We start from the raw sequence: 22,185 nt of genomic DNA on the forward strand, positions 1-22,185 counted from the left end.
TTTTCATCTTTCAGCAGCATAGAGCTTTTTTCCAATTATTTTTTAAAAGTCAGGTCAAGGCTCCAAAAGCCCAAAGGAGATATAAGGGTGGCGGCTCACAGCAGCTTTTGTTTGCTACATCATTTTAGTTCAGCTGGGTGTCTTTCCTTTGGTTATATTTCTTTAAGAGTTCAAATGTGTTCATTACATAAATAACATGTAATTTTCTCTGTAGCACTTCATGGATTTCATAAGCAACACACCTTAGTTGTTCACACAAAGCATAAAGGTAAAAAACAGTATATACAGTGTTATCTTCATTCTAGATGTCAAAAAGTATTTGTGGCTCCCAGTGTTTTCTTTTGCGTGGAAACTGGCTCCAAATGGCTCTTTGGGTCCTGAAGGTTGCTGACCCCTGACCTAATGGTATATTTTTTTTAGCTGGATCGTTCTATAAAAACATGAATCAAATCTGAGAAAAGTTTCCACCTGACCTGTTGAATGTTATTGAAGCCAGAAGTTTGCCTTCATACTGTGTTTCTTGCATGCCTTTTGTGGTGTACTAATTGATGTGAAATGAATGCAATGTGGTTGTGTTTGCAGAGGTCAGAGGTCACAGTCTCCAGTATCCAGCTGTGTGTCTGTGAGGAGTGACTGGTCCAAAAACAATCCTCCACACTTCAGTCATGAACCTGCAGCAACAATGTTCTTCAATCATGGAGCTCAGCTGACCATGTAAGAGAGCTGCTGACTCATTTACGGGTGTTTGAAATTCTGTGACCACTTTGTAATTTTAGTTTATATTTTTAAAGTGTTTTTATTTGTAGTTGCCTGTATTTTTATTACACTGTGTGTAACGTGGTGGTTTGTGCTGTTTGGGATTGTTTTGGTGTATTTGTGTCAGAACATCAGATAAATGATTTCATCACATTTTAAAAGAAAGTATCAGGATAATAATCTGAACTGAGTCATCAGAAATAGAAAGATGGTCTCAACAGGCCACTGAGCTGATCTCCAAAGAAATGCAGAAGATTGAAGAGTCCGAGGCTGTTTATTTGTCACAGGCATCGTCATACACGTACAACACAGTGAAATGTGCTGAGCTGCTCCTGTGACTGGACAAAACATTAGAAACAATCATTAAATGAAATAATGAAACATTGTGCAGATGTAATGTTAAAGTGCTTTGTGCCACATTAGCACAGCATGTACTGACAGAGCAGTGCAAGCAGAACAAAGCAAATGAGCAAAGTGATGTAAAGAGAGTAACTGAACAGAGTGAGCAGAGTAATATCAGCAGTAATGAAGCAGCAGGATCAGTGTAGCAGCGTGTGACGTCATAATGAATCAGGTATGATCTGAAATATGACAGTGAGACAAGAACATGATGTAAGGTCCTGTTTAAACCCTGATGGTGATGCTATGAGGGGAGCATGTTCTGATTTAGGACTTGGATGGTCTGAGGATAGAAGCTCCTCTCTGTTTGTGTCCTGATGGTGCAGAAGCTTCTGCCTGATTGTAGAAGGAGCTGAAGCCAGCATCATCCCAGAGGTGAAGCTCCTCTGTGTGCAGACCTGAGGTCAGATTCCTCCAGGCTGATGTTCAGGATCTACAGAAACGTGTGGTTGTAGTTATTGCTGCACTGTGTGCTGACAGCAGATACTCAGAACAAAGCGCTGCACACGTGTTCTTTACAAACATCTGTACATATCAAATATGGATCATGGCAGTGAATGAACACGTTTCTGTCATTTGTTTCATTGGCTTCTTTTTTCTGCCTGTGTTCATGTGATTCATGTCTAACACATAAACAGGTTTGTAATCAAACATCACATCATCAGGGAGGCATCATGAAACAAAGTTACTGCTGGAGGCTGAACTCAATTTGGTGGCAATGTTCAAAAATATCACTCAGATCATTTCAAAGCTTTTAGTTCTTCTTCTTCACTTCTGTAAAACAATAGAAAGAAAATCAGAACCAAGAAGTTCACTTCCTGATGACTGAACTCTTTCAAAATAAAGCTGAAAGCTCTGAATGTGACACCGCTGCTCCACCACAGTTTTTAGAGGAGGTCAAAGGTCAGTTGAAAGTGATGGATCCCAAACTTCCAGTACATCCAGTGAAGGACATAATCAGCTCTGTGATGAAGGCTTTTACTGTGGAGTTTGTAGGCTGATCACTCTGTGTTTAATAAGACAGGCAGGAACAGCAAAGGAAACTTGGATTCTGAACTCAAACACAAGTTTCTCCACTTTGACTTTTCTCTGTGACCATCAGAGCTTCTGCACAGTGTCATCAAATCTGGATGTTTGTCACTGACAGTCAATGATTTTAGTGATAAAGAAATGTGTTCACAGAGGGAGGAAGAGGAGTGGTGTCTGTGAGGAGGAGCAGCTGTCCTGCTGTGCTTTGTGTCAGGACGTCCTGAAGGATCCAGTCTCTACCAGCTGTGGACACTGGTTCTGCAGACAGTGCATCTCCTCATACTGGGACCAGTCTGCTTCATCAGGAGACTGGTCCTGTCCCCAGTGTGGAGAAAGATCCAGAAGCAGAGCTGGACTGCAGACAGCCAGTCAGAGCAGCTGTGTACAAAGTAAGACTGAACATCTGTCTGCTGATGGACTCATTTCTGAAAACTGGACTTCTTGTTGTTGTTCAGACATTGAAGAGTTTTCTTTCTGTTTTTCTTTCTTTCAGCAGATGTTGGTCTGCAGGAGGTTTTAGATGAACATAAGATCAGTCTGAGGAGGAGATGTGAACGTGTGACTGAAGGAAGTGATGAAACAGGAAGTAGAACCCTCCTCAACAGGATCTACACTGAGCTCTACATCACAGAGGGACAGAGTGAAGAGGTTCATAGCCAACATGAGGTGAGGCAGCTGGAGACAGCTTCCAAGATGGACGCCCTCCATGACACTCCAATCAGGTGCCAGGACATCTTTAAAGCCTTACCTGACCAACAGAGACCCATCAGAGTGGTTCTGACCAACGGCGTGGCTGGTGTTGGAAAAACCTTCTCAGTGCAGAAGTTCACTCTGGACTGGGCAGAGGGCTTGGAGAACCAACATGTCAGTGTGGTGGTTCTGCTTTCATTCAGGGAGCTGAACCTGATCAGAGAGGAGCAGTACAGTCTTCTGGAGCTGCTCCATGTTTTCCATCCAACATTACAGAAGGTCACAGCAGAGAAGCTGGCTGTCTCTCAGCTTTTGTTCATCTTTGACGGCCTGGATGAAAGCAGACTTTCATTGGATTTCACCAACAGGAAGCTGCTGTCTGATGTCACACAGAAGTCATCAGTCAGCCAGCTGCTGACAAACCTCATCCAGGGGAATCTGCTTCCCTCGGCTCTCGTCTGGATAACTTCCCGACCTGCAGCGGCCAATCAGATCCCTCCTACATGTGTTGACAGGCTAACAGAAGTACGAGGCTTCACTGACGCCCAGAAGGAGGAGTACTTCAGGAGGAGATTCAGTGATGAAGAGCTGTCCAGCAGAATCATCTCCCACATGAAGACATCCAGGAGCCTCCACATCATGTGTAGAATCCCAGTCTTCTGCTGGATCACTGCTACAGTTCTGGAGCACATGTTGACTACAGAGCAGAGAGGAGAGCTGCCCAAGACCCTGACTGACATGTACTCACACTTCCTGCTGGTTCAGACAAAGAGGAAGAAGAACAAGTACCACGAGGGACATGAGACGAGTCCACAGGAGCTGACGGAGGCTGACAGGGAAGTTCTTCTGAAGCTGGGGAGGCTGGCGTTTGAACATCTGGAGAAAGGAAACATCATGTTCTACCAAGAAGACCTGGAGCAGTGTTGTCTGGATGTGACAGAGGCCTCGGTGTACTCAGGAGTTTGTACAGAGATCTTCAAAAGAGAGTGTGTGATCTTCCAGAAACCAGTCTACTGCTTTGTTCATCTGAGCATCCAGGAGTTTCTGGCTGCAGTCTACATGTTCCACTGTTTCACCAACAGGAAGTCAGAGGTGCTGAAGGACTTCCTGGGAAAAAAATACAAAGAGTCATCTCTGGATGATTTTTTGATGGAAACACTAATAAAATCCTTCAGGAGTAAAAATGGTCGTCTGGACCTGTTTGTTCGCTTCCTTCATGGCCTCTGTCTGGAGTCCAACCAGAGACTCTTAGGAGGTCTGCTGGGTCAGACAGAGAACAGTCCAGAAACCATCCAGAGAGTCATCAAGAATCTAAAAGAAAGGAAGACAAAATCCTCTCCTGACAGAAGCATCAACATCTTCCACTGTCTGATGGAGATGAACGACCTCTCAGTACATCAGGAGATCCAAGAGTTCCTGAAGTCAGAGAACAAATCAAAGGAACTCTCTGAGATCCACTGCTCAGCTCTGGCCTTCATGCTGCAGATGTCAGAGGAGGTTCTGGATGAGTTGGACCTGAAGAAGTACAAAACATCAGTAGAGGGACGACTGAGACTGATTCCAGCTGTGAGGAACTTCAGAAAGGCTCGGTGAGTCCAGATGTGATCATTAATATTATCAGTTGGTGATAGTTTAGTTACTCAGTCATAAACTGCAATCATTTCTTATTTGAGGTCACACTAGGGCTGCCACAAACGATTATTTTTGTGATTATTTGACTAATCAGATCAAAAATAAAACATACAGCTTATTGCACCAGCATGCATCTGCTGTTATGTAACTATCATTAGCTTACAGCTAGAGTTTTTAAGGTATGTGCTAACTAAAAATAAAGACCAGATGATAGTTTATTAAACTTTTAATGAAATTTGCAGATTGTAGCAACAAACAGAAAGGCCCCCAAAATGTGTGCCGAGTTCTTCAGTGTGATTTCTCCACGATGAAAGCACACTGTGCTCCACATGGTTATGAAGATCTTGATTAACCACATTAGCTTCACATTAGTAACTTTGTCCTCGACAGCTCGGCCATCTTCAGAACCTGCCCAGGAATTGAACTGCACATGTGCACTGGCTCCAGACGTGGGGTTGTCCTGCATAGTCAGTGGTGTCAGTAGATCATTAAGTAAAATAATATGTAACTAGATTCCTTTGAAAGAGCAACCATGGACGACAAAGCTGGGCGGAGTCTGCTCTAAGACACCAAATGAGCAAATGTTTGCTGACCTGTATCAGTGATCACCTTTTTGTTGGCCTGGTCCCCCAGTCCTCCCACTCCCCCCGGTCCTCGGTGGATGCTGTCACTTCCTCTGACACCGGCTCACCATTTATGTTGTGTCAAAAATCAAACGTGAAGATCTAATTTACTCTAAACTCTCTGACTGTTACTAATATAGTCATAAAATATGCAACAACCACTGGAGATGGAGATGAAGCTTCAACTTGCATAAAATAGTTTATTAAAATCAGTTTGAATAAACCCAAGGCTCAGAGCAAAAGAGACAAAAGCGCCCCCAAGTGGTCAGACTGTAGACGAACAGAATAAACCCTATCAAAGACAAACACGCTGGAAGCATCTTTTCTAACACTCCAGTATTTATTAGCATTTAGTATAAATTTATTGTGACTTTGAAGACGTTCAGTGTTTCCTTTGGTATAACGGAGGTCTGACTACAGTCCAGTAAACACACTGATTAGGATTATAGATTAAACTGCAGTAATACTTTCACAGTGTGCAGTGATGCACAGGTCGAGTGGTTTTACACTGAAATTCTCAACAACAGGAAACTATAAGAATTTGTTACTCTAATAATAAACATAGAAGAAGAAAAACATTTTTCATTTAGAGTTGATGAATATAAATGAATTTGAACTTTACAAACCAATCAAAGACAAACTGATCCATGTGAGTTTATAACAATATTCAAAGGCTGCTGCTGGACACAGACAGGTAACATCATTTTGACTTGCTGTCACCTGGATCTGGAGTCATAAACACTGAAGCGCTGAACATTAATACAAGTCTGTTTCTGCCAACTAGTGATAAACCTGCAGACTAATGGCACAGAAAGCTAAAACGAGCCAATCATTTCTGTGTTTAGTTCCCCTGAAATCAGATGTGATATCAGCAGCTCTGAGTTCATTCATCATTATTGTCCAGTGATGACATTTCTGCTCCGTTTGGTGACAGTCAGCAGATTTTTCCTGAGTGTGGACGTGAACAGTCGTACCTGACAGCAGCAGGTAGCAAACAGAGATCATCTTTCCAGCTGGAACTCTTCACTGAGCTGAGCTCATTCAAAATGTTCTGGATTCAAGACAGGAAACAGTCCACATGTGTGTCTTCACTCTGACTCTGGATCAGATCTCACTGACAGACTGTGGACATTATGGAAGCCTAAATGTGACACCATCTTCCTCCTTCATCTGCAGATTAAAGCCAAACAAAGATTCTCATTAAAAGTCTGCAGGTCTGAGAGAGACTCAATCGTTGTGTCATGTCAAACACAGTAAGAGGAGCTGAAGCACAGATGTGAAGAGCAGATGTTCATCAGATTATGACCTCACTCTGTTTTGTCTTCATATACATTCAGTCTGTGTTTATAATGCAGACTTTCTGCTTTTATAATAACACATTTTGTATTTTCTATGATCACAGACTGGCTGACTGTGGACTCTCAGGGACTCATTGTGAAGTTGTGGCCTCGGCTCTGAAGTCCATCCCCTCCCATCTGACAGAGCTGGACATTAGTAACAACAAGCTGCAGGATTCAGCAGTGAAGCTTCTGTGTGCTGGACTGGAGAGTCCAAACTGTCGACTGGAGACTCTGAGGTGAGTTCACTGACTGCAGCTGTTGTTGTGTTTCTATATTTCTGATCTTTGATATTTGAAACGTTCTTTAGTTCCTAAATGTTCAGGATGTGTCTGAAGACAAATGTGAAGACGTTTGAGTGCTTTCAGAAATGTTGTGTCTTTCCAAACGACTGAACAACAGTTTTTCCTCTTGGCTCCAAATAGAAATGACAGACTTGAGCAGGGTTCATTTAAAGGCTGACAGAAGTGCAGTGGTGACGGGGAGATGTTTGTCAGGACAGCTTTTCAGCCTCCACAGGTTCATGTTGTGCTCCATCAGTCAGTGAAGATGAAGTCAGTACTGGTGAGGCTGTAGAGTGTGTGAGGGATGTGAATGAGGCTGTTGGAGATCTGATAGCAGATAAAAACAGGCTGCAGAGACTTTGAGCTTGTGTGGAAACAGAGAGAGAAAAGAAAGACATGAATGTCAAAGCTAATAAAGGTGAAGTTAGGAGCTGTGATGATGTTCATGTATCAGAAGCTGATCTGGCTGCTACAGAGACGACCCACACAGCTGCTGTGGTGAGGTTTGTGTTAAAGCAGAGGAACACAGGCCCACACATGACAGCAAAGCAGGTTTCAGGCTCTGTGAGAGGATTTCAAACAGAAGCTGGAGAAGAGAAAGGACTACAGAAAGAAGGCAGCTGAGACCAGTCCAAGTGTTTCCATGGAGCCCAGTCTAACATTCATTTATACACTAACGTACAGAAGTGAACGGGAAAATGAATCCATAGTTTCAAATGTAGAAATAGTTCTCAGTTCATTTACAGAGTTTAATACAGTTCATGAGGAAATGTTCAGTTCGATTCAATTCGATTGGAATCTGGGAAATTTTGCCTCAGACAGAAATATTATAATTCAGTACATTTACATATTTTTGTGTCTATAAAAGGGAAGCTGGCACTTTCGAGACTTTATCAAATGTGTGAGCATCACAGCAGAGGCCTTTGTGTCAAAGTAGCTGAAGATAAAACACAGAAAAACATGAAGGTGATTTTCCTGTTCTGGGATTTTATAGAAATATTCTGCAGTAGATCAAAAACGAAAGAAAACCATGAATCAACACATGAACATTACCTGATGCTGCTGAAGTGAAGCAGAGCAAAGTTACAGTGTTTTTGTTAAAGACACAACTGAGCGTTTTGCAATTTGCATAATTTTAAAAAGTTTAAATTTGTTCAGTATTGAACAGCAGAAATGAGGCTTTCTTTTCGAAAGCAAGTAAAAGGAAAAAAACAGCGGCCGACAGCGCTGTAAACAACGGTAGACTTGTGCGTAACAAGCAAGCGAATAATGCAGAAAACAGATTTTAAACAGGAAACTGTTCTTGAAGTACAGAGAGAGAGAGAGAGAGAGAGAGCTGTGCATGAAGTGTGATTTTATCCTGGTGGAAGCAAAACAGCAAAAGTCAGAGTGAGTTCATGACGATGTTTATGTGAAGCGTAGTTTGGATCTTCTTTTGCTGCTGGTTCAGTCAATATTGTTTGGAGAGAGATAAAACTAACAGCTTTAGAATCAGCGCAAAAAGGACGTAAACACAAAGCGTGGACCCGCCGAAACATCAGAATCGGCGAGCTGTCGGCTTTCAGCCCCGACCGTGTCTGTGCCGTCAGTGAGAAAGGCGACATCTCACTGATTCTGATGTGTCGGCGGGTCCGAGCTTTGTGTTTACGTCTCTGTGCAGAATCCGTGTTCCTGCTCTCATTCACTGTTTCAGCTGTTTGGTGGTTGTTAAAGTTTTGTGAGGTTTAACCTGAGATTCTGACATTTCGGGCAAAATAAATTAATATTAAAAAATTGATTCAGGATTTTAATTAATCAATATCACGTTATCCAAGCCAGAATCGATTTTAATCGATGAATCGATTATTAAAACCCACTCCTAATTCAAAGCACTGAAGCATCGACTTGTTCCATTATCCAACAATGAAAACAAGAAACACAGACAGCTGGCCTTCAAAGTAAAAGCTGCTTCTTTTGAAACATGTTGGTGGTAAAATGTAAGAAGAGATGAAGCACACACTGCAAAAACTCAAAATCTTACCAAGTATATTTGTCTTATTTCTAGTCAAAATTATCTCATTACACTTAAAATAAGACACAATCAGCTACAGGGCAACATTTCAGTAAGCTAAAGGAACTTGTTTCAAGACAGTGAATCTTGAAACTAGAGAAAAACTAGAGATTTTTCACTTGTTCCACTGGCAGATTTTTTCACTTATTTTAAGCTAAAATATCTTGTATTAAGTGAAAAAATCTGCCAGTGGAACAAGTGAAAAATCTCTAGTTTTTCTCTAGTTTCAAGATTCACTGTCTTGAAACAAGTTCCTTTAGCTTACTGAAATGTTGCCCTGTAGCTGATTGTGTCTTATTTTAAGTGTAATGAGATAATTTTGACTAGAAATAAGACAAATATACTTGGTAAGATTTTGAGTTTTTGCAGTGCATAAATGATCTACGTGCCAAAATATTAAACACAGTTGATATATTTGTGTGAGTGTTGTGATTCAGGTGTAGATGTAATAATGTACATATAGCAGAGTTTCCTCTTCTAGATCAGCTGATCAGAGTCGGGCCAATCAGCTCTGAGCATGCTCAGTCTGAGTTATGGAGCCACATACTATGATTCACCATGGCAATGGCATGAGCAGAGGCTCCGTGTGAATCCAGAGGAGCAGAAACATGAATGATGACAGTAGATGTTTGTGTGAAAGTGCTGGAAGCAAATGAGTGTGTGATGTTCTTTCAGTGTTGCACTTTGTAGACGCTCCCTGAGCACTGGTCTCACAGCCAGCTGCACATAGAGACCAGTGTTGTTAGTCCAGGTCAGAAGATGACTTGTTGGAATGAAAATGAGCTTGTAGTTTGTCTGCTTTAATAATGTGACTGGAAAAAGGTGTTGGACTTCAAATATGTCCATTTCTGTCACACTTCACCTTTAAAAGTGAAGCCATGTGGTTCCTGGAAGGAAAAACACGACTTTTTCAAGTCTTTGTCCTGTTTTTATGAGAAATGTACGACTTTAATGTGAAACATTCAGAGTTTTTTCTCTTGTTGTGTTTGTTTGAAGCTGCTTCCTGTTGGCTTCAGCTGTTTGGAGTTTCCATTTTCTAAACTTCTACATTCTGAACCTTCTTCAGCTCTGAACAGATGATGAAACACTGAATGATTTCAAGCACTTTGTCTAATAAACTTACATCTTTCATTCTTTATACAGATTGAAGAGCTGTGGTTTGTCAGATATTGGCCTTGATTATCTGGCAGCAGCACTGAAGTCCAACCCCTCGTATCCCACAGAGGTGGACCTGAGTGGAACCTACAGCAACCTGAAGGGTTCAGGAGTGAAGCATCTGTGTGATTTCCTGGAGAATCCACGATGTCGATTTGAAACTCTGAGGTCAGTCAGCATGTTTTAGTTGTGCTGAGATGAATATGATGTGAAAGTTGTGCTGACACTAAACTGCAGACATCAGGCTGATATTATACTGATCCACACTGAGGATCTTCATGGTAAAGTCTGTTTTCTTCTTCTCTGGTTTAGTCCATTGACTGCAGCAGAACAATGTTCACATTTCAAACAGTGATACTCAACGTATGGCCCGCGGCCCACACGCGGCCTGCCCACCTTTCCTGATTCAGAGAGAGGGGACCCTGATTAACTGTGTAGCTTCTTCCTCACAGTTCTAAGTATCAGACACAACAATGAATAATCCACAGCTGACTGTCTTTAGCAGGTCAAAGGTCACGGCACACAGCACTCTGTGAAACAGTTTGGAGCAGGAATTCTTGCACATTTACAAACTGACACTGCTGCACGGCATGCTGGGTAATGCTAGCTGCTCAGGTATGGGCGTGCTAATGGCTGTGAGGCTCTGTGGCTGCAGAACACCGAAGAAGAGAAAAGAGAGGTGGAGGATGAAGAAAAGAGGCGGAGATGAAGCAGAAGTTAAGCTCCAGAGAGGAGCTGTGTCTGTGTGGGTGGGGCTCAGGCTGCTCCGCCCACACAGTGACAGTGAAGCAGGTGAAGAGTAATAAATGAAGACAGCAGACAGGATTTGATAAGCTGATGTACAAACATGTAGGTCGTGTCCAAATTCATGGGCTGCATCCTCCTGAGGCCGCATTTGTAGACCGATTACGTCACAGCGACACGTCGAAGGCTGTCCAAATTCGTAGACTCCTCCGAATGCAGCCAACAAATGCGTCCTCCTTTTCCCCGAATTTGAAGGATGGGTCGGGTGTGTCCTTCGTGGCCTACCATATCCCAGAATTCATAGCGCGGCCCAGCCAAACTCCAGTTTCCAACAATGGCGGCCGCTACTAAAATCAGAATCAGAATCAGAATCAGAATACTTTATTCATCCCGAGGGAAATTAGGGGTTACAGCAGGCAGCACGCTAATGGCGCATGCGCACTCACAAAGGAACCTTCTGACCAACTTTACACAAACATCACATTGGGCAGACATGACTCAAAATGACTCATACTAATCTTTTTCGGTCACAAAATAAACTTTTAACATATTTTCAGGCGAGAAAGTAGCTGTGTAAACATCAAATATCTGCTCGGTTTATCAAGATACCGCATATTTGCAAAAGTGCTTCGACGTTTTCGGAGACGTCTGCTACCCACCAGCTCGATAGCTCGCCGGGAGCTCGAGGGTCACTGAAGCCGCCGAGAACGGCACAACTCCCGGCACATCATTTTCAGATCACCGCGGACTTTCGCTACTCAGGTTAAACGTGATATATAAGTCACTTAGACAACCTCAAAATGTTATTGTTTGGCTTTTTTCAGTGTTTTGTTTGTTCGTGAGTAAATCGGTTTGGCTGAGATTAAAGTTATTAGATTAGATTAGATAAAATAAAACTTTATTAATCCCCCAGGTGGGTTCCTCCTTGGTCTTTACAGAGCTGACTAAACGTCAAACAGAAAACTGATTAAACAGAAGTATGAGACGGTCGAGAATTTACGCCAGTGTCCTGTTATATTTTAGATAGCAAGGAGCAGACGGCTGAGTTTATTAAACTCCACCGAGACAGCGGTGACGCTAATCAGAAGGCTAGACCGTCCAATTTCCCCAGCCGTTTATTTCCAGCCTACCCGACCTTCTGAGGACCCAGCCCACGTAGACCGCAAAGGCCGGGTCCTCGGGAAGATGCAGCCCATGAATTTGGACACGACCGTAGAATGATGGTGGCAGCTACAGAAACAGGTCCATACAGACTGAAGCGTGTCTCAGTCTGAATGTACACTGCTGTTATAAGAGCTGTGGAAACTCAGGTCAAAAGGACGTAACCACACTGCTGACAGTTCCAGGACAGTCACAGAGTTACAGCATCATTTGTGAACATAAAGACAGAAAGCTCATCCAAATGCTGGGATTAAAAGTCTGTCCTGGTGGTGTCCAGTCAAACACGTCTCTGTGAAAGCTTCAATCCAACAGGCTCCAAAGTCCTTCTGCTCATTTCCTCGCCGGGTTCTTGATGCTCCTGTACCATCTCTCTGTCATCCTCCTCGCTCCCTCTTTGCACTCACAGTCTTTGTGCATCATTAACACTCACATGTGGAAAACCAAAGTTTTACTGGGCAGAAGATGATCATCAGTGACTCTGTCTTTAAAACACTCTTGTTAGAAATGTACGACTTTAATGTGAAACATTCAGAGTTTTTTCTCTTGTTGTGTTTGTTTGAAGCTGCTTCCTGTTGGCTTCAGCTGTTTGGAGTTTCCATTTTCTAAACTTCTACATTCTGAACCTTCTTCAGCTCTGAACAGATGATGAAACACTGAATGATTTCAAGCACTTTGTCTAATAAACTTACATCTTTCATTCTCTATACAGATTGGAGCGCTGTGATTTGTCAGAGATCAGCTGTGATTATCTGGAAGCAGTGCTGAAGCTCAACCCTTCGTATCCCAGAGAGGTGGACCTGAGCTACCACAAGCTGCAGGATTCAGGAGTGAAGCAGCTGTGTGTTCTTCTGGAGAATCCACAACATCAAATTGAAACTCTGAGGTCAGTCTCCACGTTTTAGTTGTGCTGACACTGTCGATCTGTGGAACTAAAACCTTTATACAGGAAGTCTGGTTCAGCTCTTTGTAGACCTTCTAATCTCTGATGCTCTGAGTCTTACTCAGTAGATGATGCAGAGTTGTGAAGCCGATGTGGGTGAGGACACTCGCCCAGCTCTAACTACTTTGACGTCCAGGCGGCTTCCCTGCTTGTCCTGATACAAACAAACCTGAGTAACCTTGCAGGTCAGATCTCATCAGTCACACCTGTTATGGCAGCTCTCCTCTAGATTGTAGTTCTTGTTAACCTGGGATGGTTTTAGAAGCCTGGACCACAGACTGCAAGGGAAGATATTACTGGGAAAGGCCAAAGCAACCTATTAGACCCATTAAACACTAACATAGATGAATACTCAGATTTAAACCTTTATTGTTTCACAAAGGGTTAAAAAGGGAACGTCCACAGTTTAGACTGCAGCAGATTTTATTAAAGCAGTTTGACAGGAGCAAAGCAAAAACACAAAGAATAAGTGTTTCACATATTAATACATATAACATAATAATAAAAGAAAAGCAAAATAATGATACAAAAGAATGAAAAAGTTGTCCAGAGCAGCAGGATGTCTGAGGTCTGCAGAAACACAAAAACACAGCAGCTAAAAATAGTTGTTGAAAGAAAACGAGGTGGGAGCTGCTGATTCCTGAGCTTTGATACTGGATTAGCTTCAGTAGTTATTCCCATCACTGCTGTAGGAGCTACATTTAGTCACAGCTGATTGTCTCCTTTGACCAATCAGAAGACTACTGTTGTAAAAACAAGCAGACAAAGAACCAATGAGAGTGAAGAACAGGATAAAGAGCTCGTGTGATGGAGGCAAAGCAATAATCAGCAGACTGTAGCAGTTTCTATCTGGATGAAAGTAGAAGGAGCTCAGCGGAGCTCAGTCCCATATCTTTGTTTAGAAACAACATCAGTGATTTCCTGCTGCTCGAGATGATTCCAGCAGCTCTCATTCCAGCAGCTGATGAGAGAAACAGCTGATGGCTCACAGCTCGTGCACTGTTGGATCTCCAGATGTTCACGTGGCTGAAGTCTGTGAAGAAACTGTGGTCCACGTAGTTCACACGGCCTCAGATTGGACCGAGCTCCCTGGATCACTGCAGCATCCTCAGCTGGTACATGGACGTCTCTGCTCCTCAGTCTTGGAGCCCCTGCAGGTCCGTCCACACCACCGGGGTCTTCTCACTCACCTTTCCTTTGTCCTCGTCCTTCATCGGCCGTGCTGTGTCTTTGTTCCTGCGGTGTTGTTCCCACGATGCAGCGCTGATGTTCCCTCCTTGAATGCACAACAAGTACAGTGCTGGTCTTTCTCGGGTGGAGCAGAGACAGATTGAAGTCTTTCAGGCTTTAGTGCCGACTTCCCTGACAGAGGCTGGACTCCATGGTCTGCACAGGAGGCTTCTACACTGTGTGGAGGTGACTCCTGGACTCGAAGACAGGCTGCAGGTACATGTGTGATGAAGAGGAGCTACAGCAGTGTGATGGAGCTGCAGGTGTGAAGGAAGTCCTGCTGTCCTGTCCCACCCTCATCTTTGCTTCCTCTGTCTTCTCTGGACTTGTCCTCCTGTTTCAGAAACAGCACTGCTTCATGCCGAGGGTGGACGGGAGCGTTGGCTCTGATTCTTTTACCGTCCACCACAAGGAGACACTGATGCTGACCTCCTGATTCATCTGCATGTGTTCTGCTTCACACTGCTCACCTCCACCAAAGACTTCACAAACATCTTCTTTCTTTGAGTCCAGTTTGTCCCACAAACACTTCCAAATCTCCTCCTCTGAGATTCTGCAGCTTCTTGCAGTGTGACTCAGCTGACTTCTGACAGACCACAGACTGGCACAGCATCCACATGTGTCTCCTTTCAAACAGGCTCTTGATGTTTCCTCCCACATCATTCTGGCCTCTCAGTCTCCTTTGTTCTCCAGCTCTGTAGCTCCAGCTGGTGAAGCTTCAGTTTTCCATGTTGGTAACAGTAAACTACAGCCTCTGCTGTCAGCTGGGTAACTAAACAGAGCTGCAGCACGTCTCTGCGGTGGTGCTACATCCAGCCTGCAGACGGCCGTCTACATGTTGTAGTGGTTTACAGTCACCAGGGGGCGCTGTCCCAGCCATGCAGGCAGTGGGCTGCTCTGCTTGTGCTTGTGGTGAAGCTGAAGTGAAAGTGATAGGTTTGTAGTTTGAACCTATCCACTGGAACGTTAAGGACAATCTGCTACGCAGCAAAAAGCAAGACACAAGGCACCAAAGTTCTCTGGTTTACTCATGCATGAGGGAGACCTGGCTGGAGCCAAGCGTCGTTCCACCACTTGACCACCATCAGACTCTCAGCCAGGCTCCCCATAGCACTCCTTTTATTGTGGTTACATGAATATGCATAGGGTCATTAACATATAGCATCTCACATAGGTATACATGTGAACAAAGAATAGTGTGTGTGTGTGTGTGTGTGTGTGTGTGTGTGTGTGTGTGTGTGTGTGTGTGTGTGTGTGTGTGTGTGTGTGTGTGTGGTACTGCTGATCAAAGGGTCATATAACATCCTTGGTCAGGAAGAGGGTAGACCCCCCTTCACCCTAGATGGTTCACCCTAGATAACATGGTGAGGAAGTCCAGCAGTTCATCTAAACAAAAAGCACTTAGACTAGAACAGACGTAGCTACGTTAATCCTGCCATAAAACAATAAGAGAAGGTACGACCTCTCTCGTGCTCCCAGGATGTGGGTGTGCATTCCAGTGTGGAATACACACCAAGCCCCTGCAGCCTGCTAAAGATCACACATCCTATCACTACACAATTGATTATACACCTCTAAGAATATATGGTTAAATATTTCCTAATACAAATGACAATAATAAAATCTAAACCCATCAGAAAGCGAGAGTTAAAACACTGAACAGTGTCCACTGAGCTTCTTATGCTATTCTCATGCTCAAAGAAGTTTAACAGGAAGGACGACTCGTCTATCAGGCGTCCAGCTGTCCGTGACCGTGTCCACAGCAGAGTGTGACCGAGGCTTCATGCTAACAGGCACACATGAAGCTAATACCACCACGAGCAGCTGCTCAGTGGATTTGGAGGACAAATGTCTGCAGCTTCTCACAGGCAGTATGCAGAATGTGGATCTCCACAAAGACTGTGGAGAGCTCGTCCCACACTCTAAATCCAAACTTGTCTGCACAAAACTTCTCACACGTTCCCGTCACAAGTGTCTTCTAAGTGAAGCTACCAGGTTCAGGTGCAGCTTGTTTATCTGGAGCTGCAGGAGATGATCCATCCTCACAAAGCAACACAGACAGCAGATATGCAAACACACAACACAACCAAAGGATTCTCTCTGCATGTCTGTGGCTGATGCTGCTGGAACGAAGCTGTTTGAAACCTTGTTGTTCTGCACTTTGGGACCAGAAGAGGAAACTGAAGCTCTGTGCAGAGGGTCCAATGGAAGCAGCCAAGCGCTGTAAGTGTCTGCTGTACAGGGATGCTGGTTCAGCTGTGGCTCAGTTTCACAGTGTGACTCAATAAAAGCAGCAGGAAATCAAAGCTTGATGCTTTCATCAGTGTGGAAATAAGAAAGTTTCCTGTGACAGACGCTGGAGCTCTTTCACTCTCAGCTTCACAGTTTCAGCTTCAAACTTCTTCCAACATGTTTCTAACACGGCCACGTTCCACCTTAATGGAGCTGATATCTTGTGCATCAGCACATTTTCTAAAGGCAGCGATCACATCTTTAGTTTTGGATGTTTAACTGCAGATTGTTTATGTGTTTATAGCACATTAATTACAGCAGCAGCGTTGACCACAGTGCTGTACAAGAATCCAAGATAACGATTAAAATAACTCCTAATATTAATATCACACATCAAATATCAAATAACTCTCATGCTGTATTAAAAGCCAGTGAATACAAATGTGTTTTAAGAGCAGATTTACAGAGACTGACAGCAGGAGCTGGGGCTGTTCGATAGAACGATGTATATATGATGACCATATGAAAACGTCTATCGTTTCATATCACGCTCTTTGTTTCCTGCTTATGTGTTTGTGTTTTCCAGATAAAGCTTTCAAAATAAATCTGAAGATCCTGTTGAGAGTTTTCAAAATAAACACAATACAGTACTGCGGTCGCTCGTTTATCGAGTTACGTTCTAAAAATAAGTCTCAGAATGAAGTAGCAGCTTTATGTTTTACAAGTATTATAGAAGTTTTAAGGCAGTTAAACCCTCACTGCACACTTTCTACACTTTTCTCAGACAGGCATGAACATTTTCACACTTTTCTCTCTTGTTTAAACAAAGTTCAAACCTTCATAGAAAAATAAGTTCATTATTAAAGAGTGAAAGCAAAGTGTTTCTGAAACGTGTCAAATCAGCCTTTGCTGGCATTAAATGAGCTTGGTTCTGTGTGAGGAGCACTCGTCCATGGCCTGGGCTCCTCGCTGTCAGGTAAAGTTTCATAAAGCTTTTGAGTTTTTCTGCAGATAATGTTGGTGTCCAGCACGATGTTCTTTTTCCTGCGGTCACTGAGCCACAAAGCCAAAGCTGACTCCATCCTTACGATGTTCTTGTTGTGGACAGTTACAACCTTTTTGCCTCCTTGTTGAAACTATGATGGTCAGCATCTTCCTCTGCCTTTGGCTGCTACCACAGGTGCAAAACGTCTCGTCATCATTGTTGTTTGTTGGGACAAAACGTACAAACATACAGTGCAGCACTGCAGAGTCACACTGCTGTAAATTTGAACACATTCTGTACTGTACAGGAGACACGGCACGAGATTGGCTGACAATGGTCTACAGCCAATCAGGACGCAGAACACAATGCGCTGTAAAAAACAAAAACATGCAAAATTGCACAAAAAAGATCAGCGAAACAGCGAGGCCGCCAAAGGTGAACTGTGTTACAGCGAGGGACCAGCGTATATGTGGTTGTTGGGACGATAAATGTCTTTGAGCTTGTGTCAGAAGACGAGCTGCAGCTTTCTGGACCAGCTGCAGTCTTGCCAGGCAGGTCCCACTAACTCCAACATATAAGGAGTTACAATAATCCAGCTGGGACGTCATGAAAACGTGGATCGCCCGTTCAAGGTTTTTAAAAGATAGAAATGATCTCACCTTAGATAAAAGCCTCAGTTTGAAGAAAGACCGCTGTACAACTGAGCTCAGCTGTTTTTCAAAGGTCACATTGCCGTCAAATATAAGCCCCAAATGTAATAATGCGATTTAATAAAAGAGCTGAACCAGTCTAATAGAGCGCCCTTGATGCCACCATGCTCCAATGGTGAGGTCAAGATGCTGTGGTCAAGGCAGCGGTCAGATCCAAAAGCACAGCTGAGTCTCCTGATCAGTGGCTGATAAAAGATCATTAAGAACTTTTCAAAGTGCAGTTTCAGTGCTGTGAAGAGCTTTAAAACCAGACTGAAACCTTTACAACAGATTGCAGCTGAACAAATATAATCTTTTACAAAATCTTCGACAGGAAGGGAAGCTTTGAAATAGGCCTGAAGTTTGAGCAGACAGAGGATCCAGATCAGGTTTTTAGTACAGGCTGTACAACAGCATGTTTAAAACAGGCTGTACAACACCTGAACTAAGACTGCTGTTAAAAATCGCTAAGATGTCGGAACCAACAACCTTTAAAATCTTTTTAAACACGTGTTGGAACAACATCATTTGGACAAGATGATGTCTTTATAGCATCACATCGTTCCTCCACCTGATCAAACCACACAGGCTCAAACTGATCAAAAACAGCTGAGCAGGTGAATATTTTAGCCCCGGTGCGATCTCGGGCGAGAGTATCGATGATGGCCCAAGGGCAGCGTCCAGCTCTACGGCCGCTGAAGAGCAGACTCAACAGACGCGCGTGATGTGGATCCTACTGCTCTAAAACTGGAGCTTCTTCAATCCATTAAAGAGGACATTAGTACGCTGTTAAAAGAAGAAGTCAGAAATGCATTGAAAGAAGATTTTGACAATATAAGGGCTGACGTGCAAGGACTGAGAAATGAGATCGCTAACAGCATGGCGGCGACGTGCGGCAAAGTTGATGGAGTAAAGGTTACAGTGAAAGAAGCTGAGGATGGGCTGTCAATGTGGAGCGATGAGGTGACCACCCTGCAGTCTACAGTAGAGAGTATGAAGGAGGAGCTGTCTGACCTGAAGGATAAATGTGATGAAGGCAGGAAGCAGAGAGCTAACATCCACATCATAGGGATCCCAGAGGGCCTGGACTCGAGCTCCTCCACGGCCGTATCCGTGCTACTACGTGAAGTGCTGGGTATGGATAAAGACGTTATTGTCGACCGCTCACACAGGAGCCCTATCCTGAGAAAGCCAGCTGGTGACCCGCACGCCGTCATAGCCGAGCGTCACTACTACCAGGATTGTGTGGCTACGCCGTGCCAGGGCCCAAGCCCCGCTTGAGTTTAACGGACAACCTATTGCAATATTACGACTGGGCGATATGACCCAAAGTTCATATCTCGATATTCTTTAGCTGGATGGCGATATACGATATATATCTCGATATTTTTAAAGCCAGAAAGTACGAACAAAAAGAGAGTTCTTAGTCAAAGCTGTGTCCCAAATCTCACACAGGCACATTTATTAACATACAGCGTAGATGTACATGAAACAATTACTCAGGAATAAATGATCAGCATTTATTAAATAATAATGCTCCATAAATAAAAGAAAACAATGTTGTTTTTGTGCATAACAAAAAGCTCACAATCGTGCAGTCAAAATGTAAACAGACGCTGAGCATAATAACAAGCAGCTGCTCTGTTCCCAGGTTCTACTGCGTGACTGACAGCCTGGAGTTTGAAACCCTCTTTGTAACCGTGTCTCTTACAGGTGCCATTTATGGTCCTTATACACACTCAATACAGTAATATTACGTTGAAGCAGAGTACGTATCACTCCGCGAGGCTCCTCGTAGCTGTAATGCTCCAACAATCCATCAAGCGGTGCGGCCTCGTAGCTGAGCAAAGTCGTACCAAAACATCTTTTGAAAGGTTTCTGAGCGCCGTGTAGCACATAAAATCGGTTCGAGGTCAGTAAGCACAACCAGAATTCATCCATGAGGCGCACTGTCGATTTATGAGAAAATTACAGGATTTTAAGTGCAGAAAATATAGTTTATGGTTTTCCTTTGATCTTAGCAAATATCTACGCCTCTAATTGGGACGATCACAGATTTTTCACTAATGTCTTTGCGCGGCTCCCCAATATGTCATCACACAATATCATCTTTGAGGGAGACCTAAACTGCTCATTATCTGCTATGGACCACAGTTCACACAAAAGTACACTTAGTCCAAACTCAGCATGCGTCATTCAGAGCTTTCTTGATAATTATGGGCTGGCTGATGTATGGAGATTTCATAATCCTGCTTCACATCAATACTCTTTTTTTTCTAATGTCCATAAAACATATATTTGTATAGAAAAACGTCTCCCTTTCGTTACAGAATGTGATTATAAGACTCTGGTGATTTCTCCTCTTGTTTTTTCAATGTGTATTCCTGATGCCTGCTCCAACTATCAGCCATGGAGATTCAACTCAGTGTTGTTAGCAGATGAAGAGTTTGTCAGTTACAAAAGGTCTCAAAGAGATTTTTTTTCTATCAATCAGACCCCAGAGATGTCATCATCAGTCATTTGGGAATCTCTAAAAGCATCTGAGAGGCCAAATAATTTCATTTTGTGCCAAACAAAGTGCAACACTGAAAGAACATCATCCATAAATATTGAGTAATAACTGGACTCTCATACAGCGAGACTCAAATGCCTTTAAACATCAGCTTATCCTGCTGATCCAAGTCCAACACTGAGTTTGTAAAAAGATGTTTGTCAATCATTTTGTTTGGTTTCTGAGGAAAATGATTCAATAACTTGCTGCTAATACACAACATTTCATCATATTTCCTCATAACCCTCTTTTGTCTGACCATTTGATCCCATTTGAATTTGCAATAAAGGATCCACAGAGTTTGGTGACAATAATGACAGTAGATGTTTGTGTGAAAGTGCTGGAAGCAAATGAGTGTGTGATGTTCTTTCAGTGTTGCACTTTGTAGACGCTCCCTGAGCACTGGTCTCACAGCCAGCTGCACATAGAGACCAGTGTTGTTAGTCCAGGTCAGAAGATGACTTGTTGGAATGAAAATGAGCTTGTAGTTTGTCTGCTTTAATAATGTGACTGGAAAAAGGTGTTGGACTTCAAATATGTCCATTTCTTTCACACTTCACCTTTAAAAGTGAAGCCATGTGGTTCCTGGAAGGAAAAACACGACTTTTTCAAGTCTTTGTCCTGTTTTTATGAGAAATGTACGACTTTAATGTGAAACATTCAGAGTTTTTTCTCTTGTTGTGTTTGTTTGAAGCTGCTTCCTGTTGGCTTCAGCTGTTTGGAGTTTCCATTTTCTAAACTTCTACATTCTGAACCTTCTTCAGCTCTGAACAGATGATGAAACACTGAATGATTTCAAGCACTTTGTCTAATAAACTTACATCTTTCATTCTTTATACAGATTGAAGAGCTGTGGTTTGTCAGAGATCAGCTGTGATTATCTGGCAGCAGCACTGAAGTCCAACCCCTCCCATCTGAGAGAGCTGGACCTGAGCGACAACTACAACCTGCAGGATCCAGGAGTGAAGCATCTGTGTGGTTTCCTGGAGAGTCCAGGATGTAAACTTGAAACTCTGAGGTCAGTCAGCATGTTTTAGTTGTGCTGAGATGAATATGATGTGAAAGTTGTGCTGACACTAAACTGCAGACATCAGGCTGATATTATACTGATCCACACTGAGGATCTTCATGGTAAAGTCTGTTTTCTTCTTCTCTGGTTTAGTCCATTGACTGCAGCAGAACAATGTTCACATTTCAAACAGTGATACTCAACGTATGGCCCGCGGCCCACACGCGGCCTGCCCACCTTTCCTGATTCAGAGAGAGGGGACCCTGATTAACTGTGTAGCTTCTTCCTCACAGTTCTAAGTATCAGACACAACAATGAATAATCCACAGCTGACTGTCTTTAGCAGGTCAAAGGTCACGGCACACAGCAGACAGTCAGAAATATTCTAACTCTGATCATTTATCAGTTGTGACACTGTGAGACTTGATCAGAGGTGTGATCATCACAGCAGAGGCCTTTGTGTCAAAGTCACTGAGGATCAAACAGAAACACATGAAGCAGATTTTCCTCTTCTGGCTTTTTATAGCAGATAACCTTCAAAATATTCTGCAGTCGATCAAAAACTGAAGCAAACCATGAAGCAACATGTGAACATGAGCTGATGCTGCTGAAGTGAAGCAAAGTTACAGAGGTTTGATTACAGACACAGCTGAGAGTTTGTAATCTGTCATCATTTTAAAAAGTTTCCA

General features: G+C 43.1%; 1 protein-coding gene and 1 pseudogene across 2 annotated transcripts in view; both read left to right on the plus strand.

Moving 5' to 3' along the window:
* LOC146682033 (NACHT, LRR and PYD domains-containing protein 3-like) overlaps positions 1-22,185 on the plus strand; it is a 356,929-nt gene that overhangs the window by 30,990 nt on the left and 303,754 nt on the right. The window lies entirely within an intron of this gene.
* On the plus strand, positions 1,959-21,586 carry LOC146682034 (NACHT, LRR and PYD domains-containing protein 12-like; annotated as a pseudogene). Its single transcript, XR_014917955.1, has 6 exons — positions 1,959-2,573; positions 2,678-4,463; positions 6,532-6,705; positions 9,944-10,123; positions 12,570-12,743; positions 21,329-21,586. The product of XR_014917955.1 is annotated as an NACHT, LRR and PYD domains-containing protein 12-like (transcript).

The sequence above is a fragment of the Copadichromis virginalis genome, linkage group LG23 (assembly GCF_057382275.1).
Source record: "Copadichromis virginalis isolate Kocher_CV1m ecotype Utaka linkage group LG23, C_Virginalis_male_GT1.1, whole genome shotgun sequence".
In the NCBI taxonomy this organism is placed as follows: domain Eukaryota; kingdom Metazoa; phylum Chordata; class Actinopteri; order Cichliformes; family Cichlidae; genus Copadichromis; species Copadichromis virginalis.